Source organism: Molossus molossus, unplaced genomic scaffold, assembly GCF_014108415.1.
Source record: "Molossus molossus isolate mMolMol1 unplaced genomic scaffold, mMolMol1.p scaffold_m16_p_1, whole genome shotgun sequence".
NCBI classification, from domain to species: domain Eukaryota; kingdom Metazoa; phylum Chordata; class Mammalia; order Chiroptera; family Molossidae; genus Molossus; species Molossus molossus.
In genome coordinates this window covers 198,533,350-198,539,666 of record NW_023425344.1, presented here as the reverse complement: position 1 = coordinate 198,539,666, position 6,317 = coordinate 198,533,350, and the positions used below count along the sequence as shown (strand labels likewise).

At 37.3% G+C, this 6,317-nt stretch overlaps 1 pseudogene; it reads right to left on the bottom strand.

Annotated features, from left to right (window-relative positions):
* Positions 1-2,981: 2,981 nt before the first annotated feature.
* On the bottom strand, positions 2,982-6,001 carry LOC118623195 (annotated as a pseudogene).
* Positions 6,002-6,317: the final 316 nt, after the last annotated feature.

Sequence of the window (6,317 nt, the reverse complement as noted above, 5' to 3'; positions counted from 1 at the left end):
TCATCAAATATGAGTATTGCTACCCCTTGCTTTATTTCCCCCCATTTGCGTGAAATATTTTTTCCATCCCTTCACTTTTATCCTATGTGAATCTTTTGTTCTGAGGTGGGTTTCTTCTAGAAAGTATATATATATATATATATATATATATATATATATATATATATATATATAGTGGTTTCTTATACATTTAGCTACCCTATATTTTTTATTGGAGAATTTAATCCATTTGCATTTAAGGTTATTATTGATATGTACTTATTTAATGCCATTTTTGTTTTTATGCTTGTGTTCCGTTCTCTCTATATTTCTTATTCTTCTTATTCTCCTTTAGCATTTCTTGCAATGCTGTTTCAGTGGTACTGACTCTATTCAGTTAGCCTTCTTTTGTCTGAAAAGCTCTTTATTCCACCTTCTGTTTTAAAAGGATAACCTTGCTGGATAGAGCAGTCTTAGTTAAGGTTTTTTCTTTTCATTACTTTGCATACTTCATGCCAATCCCTTCTGGCCTGAAGTATTTCTGTTGAGAAATCCACAGACAGCCTTATGGGGACTCCCTTGTAAGTAACTAACTGTCTCTTGCTTGTTGCCTTTAAGATTCTCTCTTTGTCTTTAGCCTTAGGCATTTTAATATGAAGTGTCTTGGCTTTAATATATGGGTCCATATTTTAATATATGGGTCTCTTTTGGTTCATCTTTATTGGGACACTCTATGCTTCCTGAACTTGTGTAACTTTTTTTCTTTCACCAGGTTAAGAAAGTTTTCTGTGATTATTTCTTCAAACAGTTTCTCTATTCCTTGCTCACTTTCTTTTCCTTTTGGTACTGCTATGATTCAGATGTTGTTACACTTCATATTGTCCCAGAGTTTCCTTAAACTATCCTCATTCTTTCTAATACTTTTTTCTTTTTGTTGCTCTGTTTGGGGTTTTTCTACCTCATCTTTCAAATCACTGATTCTATCCTCTGCTTTATCCAGCCTACTTTTAATTTCTTTGTGTATTCTTGATGTCAGATGTTCTATTCTTCATTTCCAACTGGCTTTTGTTCAGAGTTTCTATATCTTTTGTCTTGTTGATGTAGTTTTCATTAAGTTCCTTGTAATTCTCACTAAGTTGTTTGAGCATTTCTTATAACCATTATTTGGAACTCTGTGTCTGATAAATTGCCTGTTTTCATTTCATTTAGTTCTTTTTTTTGGAGGTTTTTTATTTTCTTTCATTTGAGGTCTCTTTCTTTGTTGCCCCACTTTAGTTGTCTCTTTGTGTTTGTTTCTATATGTTATGTAGAACTACTATGACTCCCAGTCTTTGTAGGGTGGCCTTATGTAGTAAGTGTTCTGTGGAACACAAGGTGAAGTCTCCGTGATCTTCTGAGCTGAATGCTCTAGGAATATCTCTTGTGTAGGTTACATGGGCTCTCCTGTTGTAATTGGGAGCTCATTATTGTTGGCCCATTCATGGGTAGGATCGATTTTCACCCCTTGGAAATGAGTTAGCTACATGGGGCCAGCAGGAGATGAGGATGCAAATCCAATCGGCCCTTTGATTGGGGTGACACAAGCCCTTGGCCCTCGAGTGGGGAGCTAGCAGCTTGCTTTCTAGCTCAGTGTTGCCCCACCAGAGAACCTGAGGGGAGGCTCCGTGGGACTCATATCAGACACTCTAGTTCTGAGTTGTGTCCCCTTTCCCCTGTGCAGCTGCACCATCAGAGATGTGCTGGTGGGATTTGGAGGAAGAGGACAAAGTTGCCCCAGACTTCAAAGTTCTTAAGTGCTGCAGTGCTCTTTGATTTTTACGCAACCTTGAAGTCAGTGTCATCATGGATAATTCCTAAATAGTTTTAATAATAGGCAGATTTTCCCATTTACATTAGGAAAATAATTACCAAAAATCTTACCATTTTTATAAGTGACTTATTTTTATTTTTCCATGTGCCACCTTAGTCCATATTGTATGCATTATTAAAATTTTAAATTTCAACCTAGTTAGAATTTTTATATTATATTTGTATATTCTATTTTGGTATAAGTAATTTTTTCTGTGTTGTCACAGAATCATCACAAATGACCACAGAAAATTCATCAGTTTTGTAGACTATATTTTATATAACCATTTTTCTATTGCAAGTTTAAGTTGTGTCCAATTCTTTGCTGTTAAACAATGTTGCAGTGTATTATACTCCATCTCCCTGACTGCCCCTATTTCGGGGCTTATTTAGTAGAACTAGTAGTAATGTTAGTAGAAAAAGAAGCATTCCACATCCATTATCGAGAACCCTTGGGACAATTACGTTTTGAAATTCAGAATCAATTAGATTTTAGAAAGGTTACATGGTGAGTTTGCTGTGTATTGTGTAAAAGTACCAGCAATGTCTGAAAGCAACAGCCCGTAATCAATCCCATTGATATTCCAGTAGTGACATATATGAATATTCACCCTAAGCGGTATAAATAGACTATAAATATCCCCCTCATCAGTTTAGTTCAGGTTTTGCTATCAAATGAGATCATATCAGGTCAGTTATTGATGCTAGATGAGTTATGAAAAAAACTTTTCGAAGCTTTTTGGATTTGGAACTGAAAATAAGATACTGAGGAATAATAGAAACTATAATTAACATGAACTTCCACGAATTTATTATTATACTAGAATTAATTATTAAGGGCCAGACACAATATATATGTAGCTCTTTATTTATTTTTGAAATTTAAAGAAAAAATTTATTGAAGATCTGAAAAACAATTCCTAAAAGATTGGCTTTTCCAGAAAACTGTAACTATATGATGCAGTGCATCGATCATGTTAAAATGTGCATTAGACACAAATACCAAAACCATAAACAAGCCACCATTCTTCAACAATCTGAGCAAAGATAAAATGCCTAAGGACAATGTGGATGACTTGCAAAGGATAAGCTCTTGACTTTAAGCACCAATAATAAAAAAAAAGAAACGAGTACAAATGGATGAGTGTGGTCAGTCATCTACACGGAACTGAACCTTTGGCACTAGGAACCAGAGCATTTGTCACACAGCATTCACACACATTGTAAAAGTGCGCAGTGTCAAAGGAGTCGAACCACCAGCGCTCCAAAGCATCTTTGTCAACGAGGCAACAGAACACTGCATAGTACGTCTCTCCGTTGTCCATCAATACACTGGTAGCAACTTTGAAGTGAAAAAAAAAAAAGAAAAGAAAAAGAAAAAAGGAGCTGTAACCCCTTTTATTTTCTCTGTTTAAAATCAAACAGAAAACATACAATTCTGTTATACACTAACATTTTCAAAGTACATCATTTGCACAAGAGAAGGACTAAGAACGGAAATGTGTTACAGAGATCCAAACGTAAGTGTAAGTGAGCACCTTGCACAGCTTGCCGCTGGTACTCAGGAGGAGCCACTTCTTAGCCGCTAGCACTAAACAAGTCGCAGAATTCTTTGCCAGGTATTGCAGGAAGTTGTGAAGGTAATTCAATAACAAAGCAAGACTCTTCTCATCCAGAGGTGTGTAGGCCAGCATCGCTCCAATTCCTACAAATAATCTCAGTAGGTGAGGCGCTCCATACACCTGGGACATGGGCGCATCGGGGTGATCCGCGAGGATTCCAGCATCCCGTGGTGTCTCAGATTTGTAGAGCAGCTGAGTGCCCAACATCACATTGAAGTATTCCTTTATCCCTGCCACTACTTCATTAACAGCTTACTCCTTATTATCCATGTTTCCTCTGGTTCTTGTAATTTGCATAATCCTCCAGAATGGAATCCATATTCTTCTTGGCAGGAAGATAAAGAGCTGTTTCTGGCCGGTAATTAAGTCCCAGTCATCAACAAGCCATGGTTTTAGTTCTTCAGGAATCTTTACTTTAACTTCAAGCCTGTTCGTGAATGTTTCCTCGTTTTCAACAGTAGGATCTACCCGAGCTCTCTTCTTGCGAGGGGGCTGAGGGGTCTCCCTGGTACTGCCACCATCTCCACTTCCAGGTGTTTTCTGTTTGTTCTTTTTTGTTTTCACGTCAACGTTCTTCTGCTGCAGACCAGATGCCTCCTTCCCTGGGGCAGCCCCTCTCATCCTCCCCTCCGCCTGCTGCTCCTGAGTGGCTTTTTGAAGTTCTCGCTGTTTTCGCAGATTGGGGTCCGCGTACTTGAGTACTCTGCTTTCTGGAACCCATTCATCCCCATTTTTATTCCAACCACTGTAATGTATAAAGTATTTCACTTGTTTGTCCTTAATGGCGACCTTTACACACTTGGCTTCATAAAGAAGAGGCCCGTGAAAGCACAGCCCTCGCTCACCCTCCTGGGATTTAGGCTTCGACCTGCTTCTGCGCCATTTATAGGGATTCACCGCTGCCTCCTTCTCCCCGCACCCGACCGCCGCCCCCCGCTGGCCACCCCCCAGCTCCGCGGCAGACGCCTGGGCAGCACCAGCTCCACGTCCCGGGCGCGATTTGCCGGCGCATAAACCTATGAAGCTCTTTAAACTGCATAGATTTGGGTTTTATTTTATTTGAAAACCTTTTTCTTTTAGTAAGATTACGTTTATTTGAATGTAATCTTAGGTGTCTATGCTATGTCATATCAATTTATTTTTAATTATTGGTTGCGTTTATTATGTTTCTCTAGTTGAGTTGTCCTGTTTGCTTTTAACATTTTTATTCTATTTCAGAAGGTCTGTATTTTTATTTTAATGGTTATATTTGTATTAATGTTTCTTATAGTGTTTTGAATTCCCTCTTTACTTATCTTTGTCCTCAGTTTAAATATCATCATTTAACTCTCATCTATTACCTATATTACAGTCCATTATCTTATTCTAAATTCTTCTTTTTTCCCCCTTGTCTTACTTTTTAGTTGCATTGTTTCTAGTCTACCAGAACATATGGTGCTTACATATTACTCCTCAACCTATGATGGCCTTCTCATTCTAAGATCTGCAGCTAAGTGTATGAAATAGTCACCATTAGTCCTTCTGCAGTGTTTTTTTTATTTATCATTGGTTGGATGATATTCATTGTCTAAAGTAATGGCTAGTAAACATTTTCTGTAAATTAGGGCCAGAGAGTAATTATTTTAGGCATTTTAGGCCAAATGGTCTCTATTATATCTGCTCAACTCTGCCAATGTTATCTTAAAAAGCAACCATAGACAATATATAAATAGATAAGTGAGGCTGTGCCCCAAAAAAGTTTTATATAAAAATGGGTGAGAGCCCTGGCTGGTGTGGTGCAGTGGTTGGAGCATTGGCCCACACACCAAGGGGTCACAGGTTCGATTCCTGGTCAAGGGCATGTACCTTGGTTGCAGGTTTGATCCATGACCCTGGTCAGGGCATGTGCAGGAGGCAACCATCGATGTGTCTCTATCACATTGATGTCTCTCTCTCTCTTTCTCTCTCTCTCCCCCTCCCTTCCACTCTAAAATTAATTGAGAAAGGTATCTTCAGGTGAGGATTAACAAAAAATAAAAATAAAAATGGGTGGCAGACTGAATTTGGCCTCTAAACTATACTTTGGATCCCTGCTCTAAATCCACAGGAATGGGATATGTGTCTAATACTCTCTGAGCTGCAGCACATTCAAAACAATATCATATGGCCTTGATAATTTAAGGATAGTACAGCTAGGTACAATAGCCTTGTTCTGCACTTTCTTCCTCAAGCTTATTGAAATTGCTAGTTCACTGTTGTTTTGCCTTGTATATAGTTTTGGAAAATGTGATACCATTCTGATCCTTTTGCCTTTGTAATATAGTTTATCTTTTGTCTAGAGGCCTTATGGAATTTTCTTTATCTTTAATGTCTAATGGTTTTACAAGGGTATTTGTCAAGCATAGAAATCATTCTCCACAGTATCCAGTGAGCCCTGATTCAGATCTTCTTTTATTTATGGAAAGTTTTCTTGGATTTTAGTTATAGTTATTGCATCTGATTTATTGTTTCAGGTTTCTCATTTAGAGACAGCAATTATATTTAAGCTCATTCTTTTTTTACCTGACTTCCATTTCAACCACTTTTTTTTCTGATCTATTTTACTTCTTTCTTTATCTTGTTTTAATTCTGTTGGATGCTTATCTACTCACTTCAGTGCCCTTTATTAATTTTTTACTTCTGATATCATTTTTGTCTTTTTCTTCTATTTTTTTCCTAGAGTTCCATCAACTTATGTTTTATTCCTCCTATTTTGTCTGTGTTATTAGTTTTTGTATTTCTGATTTGAGGTGTTTTTTGTTTGTTTTTTATTTCTAAATCTTTTTTGAGGATTCATAATTCCATTTAGAATCTGTGTTAAAGTTTTCTTCAGTTTCATGGCTTATTTTT